Source organism: Lissotriton helveticus, chromosome 9, assembly GCF_964261635.1.
Source record: "Lissotriton helveticus chromosome 9, aLisHel1.1, whole genome shotgun sequence".
NCBI lineage: Eukaryota > Metazoa > Chordata > Amphibia > Caudata > Salamandridae > Lissotriton > Lissotriton helveticus.
Genome location: NC_136070.1, coordinates 1,078,491,022 through 1,078,503,555, shown reverse-complemented (window position 1 = coordinate 1,078,503,555; position 12,534 = coordinate 1,078,491,022).

The following is a 12,534-nucleotide window of genomic DNA, read 5'->3' as shown; positions in this document are numbered from 1 at the left end:
CGGATCGCGTACAGTTCATGTGATCTATGAGCGTGCACGCAATCACCAGCCACGTCACACACCAACATTTGTCTGTGCCTCGGCATCAGACTTCAAAGGCTGCCGCTCCCTCGCCCCCCGCGTGCACATCGTGCACCACCATTTGTCTGTGCCTCGGCATCAGACTTCAAAAGGCTGCCGCTCCGCATCCCACCCTCCCCCGCCACAGCAATGTCGAGAGCTTGTTTTGTCCGTGTCACCCATCTAAAGACACACTTTTGCTTTTTTTTCAGCATGATTCCTTCTCTTTGTTTAGAGAGCTCACTTACTGATTAGTGTCACAGATCCATGGCGCACAAATCATTTCTTGTTAAGTCTTTCGGCAGCAGGAAGAGCACATGGAGTAATGGTGTACAGCTTGCATCCCTTTTCCGCGAGAACAGATAGTATGGAAGAAAAACAACGTCTCAACTCGATTTTTTTATTTCCGAATTATCCATCTATACTACTATTATAAAGAGAGAACTCTCACCTTTGAGCCAGGTAAACTCGGCAACCACAGCGCCAATCTACACACCCGATACATCCTTGAAAATGTCAGGGTGTGTAGATGGACATAGGCTACATAAAATTAAAAAAAACCGTAAATTTAATAAATTAACTTTAAAAACAAAGTAGTCCCCTGAAAGAAGCGCCGGCTGCGACGTAGCGCTGGCCGCGACGCGCTGCCCGTGATGTGCGTGATGACGGGACATGGAGCGGCGGTGATGTGAGGAGCAGCGGATCAGGTAAGGCAGTTACAAAACGGAAAATGTCGGGCGGGAACGGGAGCGGGAGGGGGGCGGGAGGTGGTCCGTGTCCGTGAACGTGTCCGTGTTCTGACGGCAATAAGGAGGAGGAGTCCCGTCAGCTGCAGCACTTCGAGCGTAGGGCAGCGGAGCAGAGCTGACCGGCTGAGGGCAGCCGAGAACGGAGCGGAGCAGGGTAGAAGAGCAATCTGCCAGCGCAGGGGGTCGGGGCTGCGGGGGTGGTGAGGTACATCACACCTACCTCTGCTCGCTCCACCACATGCTGCCCCCAGCCCCCTTCTGCCCCGGCCAAAAAATGCAGCCCCCAGCCCCCTTCTGCCCCAGGCAACGCTGGGGCGGGCTGCTAGTAGTGTATATAGAAGAAAGCTACATGTTGACTGCGTTCGTCTTTATAACACAATTTAAATCACCGTCTCTAATGCGTGACTTTAACGGATTAGCAGTAATTTGTGCTTTCCGACTTGCCAATAAGAAGTTAAGTGCATCAGTACTAACCGTGCGGGAACTCTGTCTACCCAGCAAATCAAAGAGTTGGGAAATCCTTTGATGATATGCGCGCATTAGCGCGCGCTTCATCAGAGAGATTTTCAGGGGGCCTAAAGCCTGCCACCATTGTCAAACGTGTCAGCTTAGACCTTGATCCCAAATCAATACTTCCGATACTTCGGGCTCTGAGCTTCCTCTCAGATATCCCATCAGTGCACGCTGTCCACTCCTGGATATGGATATGTCTTACATGTGTTTTGACTGGAGTGTCTGGAGTCAGATTGCATCCCCAGGGGTGATTTTGTGTCTCTTTCTCCTTCCGCTTGGTATTCAGACAGCCAGGACCACTGCAATACTTGCTCTGTTTTTGGGCCCCACACTAGCCTATAGGACAATAAGGCAGTGTCCGAAAGGCTGGTCGAACAGGTCAGTGTGTGGGGTGTTTCTTTGGAGTTTGTTGGCCTGTTTTATGGTCTGCAAGGCCAGTGTTTACTATTGGTTTCGTGAAATAAAAACACACACTGCCTTCAGAAAGCAAAGCAACCACAGTAGCATGCAGTTTCCCACACCTTGCAAGTTCATTTTTCCACGTGTCTTTACATGTTCAAAACTGCCCCGTTTTGCAAACATCGGCCAACTATTTAGATATCTCATTCATTGGTGGGGTAAGCTCTCATTTTGGTGCAAGGGCCCATATTCTGCCCCAGTCCAACTATGGATCCACGTATTTCAGATTAACACAGCATCCATAAGTGTTTGAAACAGCAGTTACACAAATATGTCAAATTTCAATACCTTACCAGTTTTGCAGCTGCATGGTTATCAAATATTCGGCACTGCGTATGCAAATGAGTGCACATGCACTGCCCTCGCAGTGATCTGGAATTGATTATCTTAATTCTGTGAGATCCAGCAATAACTGATCCGTCTGGCCTTACACCTCTTTGCCCTCTTTCCAGAACGTGTGTTCTACAGTTTTATATCAAGTCCGACATTAACTTGAAATGAAAGAGTGATAAGAAATTCTGGGCCTGATGTACAGAGAGTCAGTTTGCACAAAGAGGTCACAATTGCACACAGACATTTTGTGAAAAAGCCCTAATTATACAAACCAATCAAAGAGAAAATGACATTTGCTAGGGAGAATGTATGAATTCATATTGACATGTAGTGCTCTTCCTCAGGCAAACTAGTATTTGTGTGAAATATTTAGTGTCTGACATGGTGTGAATAATCTCTCGGTCACTAAATCTTACTATTCGTCACCTCCTGATTCTGAAACTAACCGACGCAGTCACCACGCAGTCTCTTCTCTCTGTGCTATGATGTCTGCCCTGCCACCATTTACTTCGAACCCTCACCCTCACACCCCCTCACCCTCACCCTCACACCCCCTCACCCCCATCACCCTCAACCCCGTCACCCTCACCCTCCCTCACCCTCACACCCCCTCACCCTCACACACCCTTACTCACCCTCACACCCTCACCCACCCTTACACACCCTCACTCACCCTCACAACCTCACACCCCTCACCCTCACAACCCTCTCACCCTCACTCACCATCCCCCCTCACACCCCCATACACCCTCACCCTCACACACCACATCACTCAGGAACATCACTCAGGGACACCACCACATCACTCAGGGGCACCACCACATCACTCAGGGACACCACCACATCACTCAGGAACACCACCACATCACTCAGGGACAACACCACATCACTCAGGGGCAACAACCACCACATCACTCTGGGACACCACCACATCACTCTGGGACACCATCGCATCACTCTGGGACACCAACACATCACTCTAATACACCACCACATCACTCAGCCTAACCACATCATCACTCAGCACCACAACAGCACTGTCCTTGCTTGCTGCCAACAAGCATTGCCATAGCCAATAGGACCCGCATTAGGAAAGTGTAAGCTATTGGCTTTGTGAATAACAATGCTATTAATTTATATATTTTCAAAGCCAACACATATTTAAAAAAAAAATCATTTACAATACCAATAGCTCACACTTTCCTAATGCGAGACCTATTGCATTGCAAATGCTTGTTAATTTAGAGAATTCTACCCTCAGTCAGGTAGACAGATTATCGGGTTCCGAATGCAGTGGATAGTGAGTGTGTGGATTTGTAGTTTAACACACCACAATGCGAAAGTCAGACAAGTCATCCTCCTGGATCTCAATGCAGCATTTAACATAGTCGCTCATTCCACATTGCTAGTCACACTTTCATTTCTTACTATCATTAGTAGAGCATTCAACTAACCCTCTTTGTGTCTCTGTGCTGGCTTCTTTTCCATCTCCTGATGCTCTTTACTCTTTCTGCCCACCCCTCTTCCAGTGGGCATCCCACAAAACACACCCCTAAGCCACCTTCTCCATCTACATAAACTCACTTGACAAGCGCATCTCCTACTTCAGCTTCTGTCGGTACTTTACTGATGTCACAAAGATTCTCTTCCCATCCTTCATCTCACACCTTCCCTCTAGAATCTCTGACTGCCTAGTATCTGATACTGAATGCCTTCCAAGTTCTTCATGCTATCTCCTCAAACACAGAAAACAATGCTTTCCCAGAACCCTCTGCGCCTGCAACAGAGTTTGCTTATATTCCCTCACCCTCTCGCTTCATGAGGAATGTCAAAGTTCATTTCAACTTCAGTATGAAACCGTCGTTCTTCTTCATATCCACTGCCACCAGATGTCAACTAGATACATTCTAAACATTTTCCCACAGATTTCCTTTCACACTACAAAATCCATGATCAGCGCCCTGGTCAGTAGGAAACTTGTATGCTGGATGATGTAATACTGTGCTTCCCTCTTAGTGGCTTCCAGACAGGACAAAATGTTGCTTACAGGTACTCTTCAATCCCCCAGGAACACTTCAACTTCCCCTGATAGCCATAAGGTTAACTGGCTTCCACCCCCTTTAAACCCCTCATCCTCTTCTTTAATGTGATACTTCACATGGTACTTCACATTCCTACCTGTGTTTGTAACTAACTCTATGCAACTCTACTAACCTTCTTCTTCCATGCCCAGGCCATCCTGTGCTTCATTTGGGTTCAGGTCTTTCAAACTGTAAGCACATTTCCCCTAGAGCTGCTGGCGCATGAACTTTGAGACAAATCCTTCCTTCCTGTTTTTAGACCCTGTCTCAAGGCTCTATAGGTCAGCTAGCCAACGAAGGCGTATGCCAGTTTAGTCAGGCCTGTCTATGGTGTCAAGACATTTCAGAGTTAAACCCAGCATCCATAGTATGACTGACTCCCTCTTTTGCAAAATTAACTTTCAGAAAAAAACAGAGCATCCTGCTAAACAAAGGATTATGGGCAAGACACGCATGTTCTTAGCGAATGAAGTCTCAGTCCCCTGGACTTTATGGGCAGCAGGTTATGGTGGCACATGGAACCCGAACCGCAACAAAACTACAGGTAAGCTTGAAAGGGAAAGCATCCCTCTGAGCTTCAAGCCAGTGACGTAGTGTTGCAGGGATTCAGCTCAGGAACAGAACTATGCTTGGGACAATAGAACATTAGTAGATAGGGACTGAGTCACTATACCACCTCAGTACCATGAACCCGAGTCTGACTAGCTATAGTGTCTCACTTGCCCTCCTACTCATACCCAGAGAGACAAGTGAATTGACACCCCAGAACACAACACTCTTGGCCCTCTCAGGGTTGGTGGTGACAGGACACCCCCTTTCGCTCACACACTCATGAGTATCCATAATAAGAAATGAAAGAGACACAAAGGAAATTGGGAATGTTTATTTAAACTATTGTGCTCTAGCATGCAGTATACGTGCCACAATCGGAAAACAACTGCCTAGAAAAAATACAATCAGCATTGTCAATAGAAAGTATATTATGAAAAGCCCTGTCATATTACAAGACAATATAGCCTAACCTTCCCCCTTCCCCTTCTACAGAGGCGAACTGATAATACAGCAAAGATCTCTGGGTTTAGCAAGAAATCCTGTATCTTAGCATACACAGATGGACGTCCTACATCTCAGATACAGCGGTGATCTTTTCTCTGGCAATATCTGTCTCTCTCTCTCTCTCTGTTACACTGCTGTGCATACCTATATGACAAGGTTTACATGTTCATAAACAACGGCTGCATTTCTGTGTTGTGTCTCGGTGTGAGTGTCTGACCAGAACAAAATAACAAGGGACATTGTTGTTTGACCTTGGCTGCTGTTCAGACTAAATCCAAGGAAAGAACAGAACGAGAGAAAACAACTGCAGGTTCTGTGTGAAAATATAATGTGGCACAGAAGCAAACATGTTTATATAGTAACACGTGCAAAGCTAATGTGGCCTGTATCGGGCACAGTTAGGCTAGCATTGGGAAAACTACAATGGGCCCAGTATAGCACACATGACAGTAGCGTCTATTGGTGCTGCAGGGGAAGCGTCACCGGGGCCAGGGTCCTGAGGGACCCACTGAACCCTGATTATTGCTGTACTTAACAGTTCAGACAGAAGCCATGTTGGCCAGTCAGAAACCTCACCGCAATCCCTAAGGACGGCGTTTCCACCGTCAGCATTACGATGTCGGTTTCCGAAGGCTTTCCATGTTGGGCTTTCTGACATGGAAAGCCTGTCGGAAATTGACTTTGGGGGCCCTTAGCAGGTCCCCCTTGCAGGTCCCTCTTCTTCCTGTAGCCTCTAGTTGGAGGCCAAGGGGGCACCCATGGTGCCCCCCGTGTGAATCTCTGCACCGCGTGACAGGCATTGTGAGGTGCCTGCCACATGGTGCAGGGAGTAACAGAAACTCCCATAGATGGGAGCTTGTGCTATGGCCGATTTCCGGGCGCAGAATAGGCTCCCATATAGAAATGGAAGTATGAGACCGCACCGTGTGCAGTCGCATTGTTATAGCGGTGGTGGGACCGAAGGTTGGTAGGTCCCAAGACCGTATTGCTGTCAGGCAGAGGTAAGTCCGCCCAACATCGTAATAAGGCCCATTGTGTCACTAACACCCTAAACTGCCCATTAATATGCAGAAAAGATATCTGAATTTACAAACAAAGCTTACCTTTGAAAGTTCTTTTCAGATTTTACTGTTTGATAACATCTCATTTATCTGTCGTTTTTGTATGGAGCACAAATACTGAAGAGGCTGCTTCAGAGCACTAATAACAAGCCTTTGACAGAGCCTATTAGGTCTGGCTTTGATTGTAAGTCCGAACTAAAACATTTTAAAATGTTTGCTGCAATAAAAAAACAAAAACTACCTTCTGTGTACAATGGATTTAAGAGAAAAATAAATTAAAGTGCCGATTCAATGTACTTTTGATATGTACAAGAGTCTTTCATTCATTGCAAGGCAAGCCCTCCATAGGCATCAGAATAATGCACCAAGTAATCTAAAGCAAAAGAGTATCACTACTTTAGGTGGAGCCAAAATCTATTCTATGTACATTTTGAAGAATTGGTAACAATAGGTCATGCAGAAATCTGAGTTGCCAAGCCAGACTTAACAACAACACTCATGCCCCACGCTGTACTATCTTTCGAGTATCACAAATACTGCTTTTTACAAGATACCATTAATGATATTTATTTGATGGGATACATGCGTAGAGAATGACAGCATAAGAGTGTATAGCTTGTAAAAGCAAGCTTTACATTCCTTAATGTCTGTTTTATTGTACGGGAAGTAGATTGAATATTTATATATGAATGCATTACTTTTTTAAAGTAAGCTCATGCATTGGTTCTAACATACACTGCTGCTTTGCAGTGACAGATAAAAACGTTAATAGACCTCAATATGTACTTTATAAAAGAGTATGTATACTGAGTACTATAAATATATTCATCCGCATATCTGATATGTAATTAGGAAAGCTGTGCCTGGGCTGCGACTAAGAAATAGCCTATTCCTATTTAAGTGAAGAATAAATATAGCTGTGATATCTCTTCCTATGTTGTACCAATATCGCTGGACGTTATCTAGGCTAAACAGATCTACACCTGACCTCCAGAGCTTGGTTACTGGTTCCAGGGCTCAACCATGGGTGTTTGCTTCTGGTTGATTGATGCACTAAATAGTAAATTACTGGTTTAAGTATTGTTGAGGTTACTGGGGGAACATGGCCGACCCTGGTCTACTTATCTGGAAATGTGGCCCATGGTATCCACAGGCTGCAAGCAGCCTCTGGACTCGATGCAGCTCATATGGCTCGACAGTACACACCCACGTTTTGCTGAACATGGTTCTAATGCTAGACAGTGTCTGTACTAGTGCACCTCACGTTCAACCCATTTGAGATGGACATGTCAATTATATAGGGAGTGCAATCAAACAAATACCTAAATCCACTGGAACATTTATTTCATCACCAACGAACACACAGTGGTAATTTGTGGGGCCCTTCCATCTGTGGTGGAACACTACATGCAGAGCTCTCTCATCTACTGCAAAAAAGGTCAGACATTGCACAGCTCTCACCTGGAGGAATGGAGAAGTCTCCAAATTAGGAAATAGAAAGGGCCACGTGAAAGGGCAATACCTGCTTGCCGCTCTTAAACCTCTTGCCTAGTTTGTTCATATGACTGGAGCCGTTCAGTTGTTAAAAGTAAGTGCAAGGGCTCAAAGTAGTCAAACTAGCACTGCAAAATGCCGGCGTTGCCAAATACCAGGGCTACCCAGGCGCGATTCTACCCTCTGTCTCTCCATTCCACCACCATACCCATCCTGTCTCTTTAGCTCACTCTTGAATGTCAGAATCAGAATACGTTTATTGTTCAGTTAATTAAAACCACAAAAATTTATTCATAGCAACATTAAACACTCTTGAATGTCGTTTTACATCCCTGGAGTACTTTTATCGCGGTTTATCCCTTCTCTGACGCATTCTTTCTCTTCCAAGCCTAATGTGCCTTCTCCCAAGAGAGCCCCCATCGTCCCTGTGTGGAAGCTCCTCGCCCTGGGATATGTGGGGATATGCACTTTTTAAAATTAATTTAAATTAAAGTATGAAAGTGTACTCAGTACCCCAGGGTACCTGCTTTCCACTGATAAGTGCAGGCACTCTCCTATCAAAAGTATTGCACCTGTGCTACAAAGTGCTGGTAATCTCTTCATATTAAAGCAGCGGGGGGTTACTTGGTACCTGGCCATTTATAGCGCTGCGTTCATGCACCCCAGGAAGCCCTCCCTGTCTACAGTTAATAAGAGGAGTCTTCGCTGCTCGGGCACTCCGTGTCAAGAGGAGCAGCAGCGGGCTCTGTTATTATCCCTGTCACCCGTGGCACGCCCTCGCCGCAGACAGGCGAGCCCCAGGCTGGGCTGCTGCTGGGGCGCCCGCCCTCGCGCCGGGGTCAGAGGCGCTGGTGACCGCGAGGCAGGCAGGCGCGCGCTGGCAGCAGCTGGCAGGCATTAATTAGTGTCACCGGCGCGCAGCAGGCGGTGCGGCTTCGCCACACGGGATCTCCCTCGCGCAAGCATCCATCCACACACCCCTCGCGCAGGGAACAAAGCTTCGTCTGCACTTACCTGCTACTGGTTGGAGCTTCCGGGTGGCGGGTGCCTTTCACGCACCCGCGTGGGTTAGTCGTCTCCCAAAGCAGCAAGAAGTCCTCATGGCCGGACTGGAAATGAAAATCAGTCCTGGTGAGAATGTTCAAAGTAAGCCCACGCGGCGGGTCCTGCTGCAGCCAACACTCCTCACTTCCGTGTCTGTATCCACGCCGCAGGAGAGTTGCTGTGGCAGCCCAGGTGTCTATGCAAATGAGCCACCTGCGTCAACCTGCACGGACTCTCCCTGCCACCACAGGTCCACACAATGCACGAGGCAGAAGTTCTGCACCGGCAGCTCCGGTCCGTTCCTCAGCAGCGGGTTAACGACATCCCATCCGATGCTCCATCTCGCAGTACCAGCCTAGCCCCTGCTCCTCGCCCGTCTTGCAGCAGCCTTTTCCTTGCCCCTGCAGAGCCGACCCTTCCCCCGCCCCTGTAGCCTTTCGCCTGCTACTAGCCCTGCTGCCTCTGTCCGCCGGTTTACACTTCTTCCCTCCCTCCAGCAGCTCTCTTCCCTTCTCCAACCTGCCCGCCGCTGCCTACGGGGGCGATGCCTCCCTGCTGGAAGGACCGGCGCTCCAGCCCAGCACCAAGAACAGAGCCGAGCTCCGCAGCCAGGGGGGGGGGGGGGGGGACTCCAGTTACAGGGGGGCGCTCCCACAGAGCCCTGGCACCGCACCAACCCACAGCATTGTCCCCACGGTCTCTTTGTAAAATGCACAATGCATCTGACTCGCTCAGCGTCACGCCCACATAATACCCTCACACCCAAACAGAAGCAGCGCCAGACCGTCGTGTTCACCACAGACCAGCCATCAGAAGTGGAAGAGGGTTGAACTCAAGTTATTATATTGCGGATGCTAACACCGCTGCTGACTAAAACTCATTCAGCTGTACCAGGATGCGAGAAACAAAGACAGCTACCGAGGTGGGCAGACTGTTCAAGCAATGCTCTCAATGGCACCTGAGTCCACCACAGAGTGGTTAGTAGTGCTTTTATTGGGGGGGGGGGGGGCGGAGAGAGAGAGAATGCATGTATATATGTATATATATATATATATCATTCTTTCTTTTGAGGGTGAGCGTGGGGTTTATATATATATATATATATATATATATATATATATATATATATCGCTACACAAAGTGATCCTGAAGCCAAACGAGAGCGCTCTGCAGTGTGTGCTCCGCCCAGGGGTCGGATCCTGACCCAAGGAAATTTTAGTATACAAAGGAGGCGGCACAACCAGGATACTTATCATGCCTTCTTTATTTAGACTTCACCCCACCAACGCGTTTCAGCCACAACTGGCCTTGCTCATGGTCGGTTAGTCCCTCCACAGTGTTGCTTGTTGTACTATCCCATGTTAGCCAATTATGAAGCATTATGGGAATTGTAGTTACATTTGTTGAAAAATTAAAATAATTTATCAAAGAAAGACATTGTGTGCTTTTCAATTACTGCACTTTTGTGACCGATAGTTCACTGTGGCTTGTCAATTGATAATGATGCTATTACTGGGTATAGTACCCTTGTTTTTGGCTACAGTTCTCCAGTGTTTCAATTATTTTCTAGAATTGCAGGGTATAGTACCCTAGTTATTTCAAGAACATTTTATTCCAGATGAATGTGCAAATCCTCTCCAAAGTTCATCCCTCTCGGATGTTTTGTTCTGAGTTTGATTATCATCCGAGACTCAATTTGACGTAGTTTACGAACTAGGTCTCCACCTCTTTCCATCTTGTCCAGCATTTTTACCCCGTAGAATTACATTTGTCTCCAGTCTCCATTTTGGCACGAACTCATGTGCTTGGCGGTTGCGTATTGCATATTGGAATTTTTTACCGCCCGGATATGTTCCAAAATCCGTTTTCTTAGCATGCACGTTGTACATCCCACGTACTTCATTCCACACTTACATTCCACGATGTATACCACATTCTTTGAAGAACACGTGATCTGTTGGTCGATTCTCATTTTTTTACCATTCGGTTCTTCAATTACTTTCATACTTTTGCCAATCTTGCAAGCTTTGCAAGAATTACATGGTTGAAATCCTCTTCGTTGATTTTGCAACCAGTTTGATTTTGGTTGTTCTTGAAAGTAACTTTTGACCAATAGATCTTTGAGAGATGTATTCTTTTTGTATGTTATTGATGGTACTTCACCGAGAGTTGCTCCAATGTCAGGATCCCCCAACAGGAGATGCCAATATTTTTTCATTATACGGGCAATGTTTCCACTTTCTTTGCTGAAGGTCGTTATGAATCTGGGAGGTGCACTAGTTTCTGTTTTTTTAGTCTGTTCAATTAGTGTTTGAGTCCTTGTTTTCAAATCAATTTTTCTTTTACATTTTGTCAGAACTCGTTCTTCATATCCTCTTGATCTGAATCTGCACTTGCTCTCTTGTATTACTCTTTCTGCATCCTCTGGTACAGAACAATTTCTCTTCAAGCGTGTAAATTCTCCATATGGTATGCTGTGTAGGAGGGATTTGGGATGAAAACTAGTCCCATGTAACACACTATTTGTTGCTGTTTTCTTACGAAATAGAGTAGATTCAAGTTTATCATCAGACACATATATTTTAGTGTCCAGAAAGTCTATTTCTTGTGTACTTGTGTTACATGTAAATTGTAGACCCAGTTCGTTCTCATTCAGTTTGTTAAAGTAGCTCTGAAACTGAGTATCTGTGCCATGCCAAATAATAAACAAGTCGTCAATATAACGCACCCATAATATTATTCGATCCAAATCCTGTTGTTTGTCTTGATTCCATGCTACGGTTTTCTCCCACCACCCCATAGTGATGTTTGCGTAGTTGGGAGATAGAGAAATGCCCATGGCAGTACCACATATTTGCTTGAATAATTGTTTATTGAAGAGAAATATATTGTTCCTCAAACACAGATCAATCATCTTAATCAGCATTTTTGAGTGATCCAGATATGTGATGCTACGCTGTTTGAGATAGTATTCACATGCTTGCATTCCAACCTCATGACGAATTGATGTATAGAGTGAGACCACATCTATAGTAGCTAACAGATATTCTGAATTCCAGTTCACATTCATCAGAATTCTTAAAAAATCCCCGGTATCTTTGATATAAGAAGGTAGACTTTGGGCAATAGGAGCTAGAAATTTATCAACGTAGTTGGAAACATTCTCGTATAGCGAGCCACATGAGGAGACAATAGGTCTTCCTGGGGGGTAATTTAGAGTCTTGTGAATCTTGGGGAGAAAATATATACAAGGTGTTATGGGATGATCGATAGTTAAATATTTCTTTTCATCATCTTCAATTAAACCCTTTGCATGCCATATTTCCAAATGTTCTTGCAATTCCCGTTTCATATTCACATATGGATTCATTTCCATTTTCTGATAGTTGTTTTCTTGATTCAGTTGTCTCATGGCTTCTAGTATGTAGTCTGATGTTCTCATTAGCACAATATTGCCCCCCTTGTCCGCCGGCTTTATGGTAACTTTATCGTTTTCCATTAGTGTTTTAATGGCTTCGCGTTCAGTTTTTAACAGATTTTCACGTGTGCTGTTTCTCACTTTCGAAAGATTGTCAAGTTCCTTTGTTATTGCCTCAGAAAACAGGTCTATCTTATTGCCTGGTGATAATATCGGATAGTACCTCGATTTTCTTTTTAATCCAGTGGTTGGTCTCTCATCAGTTT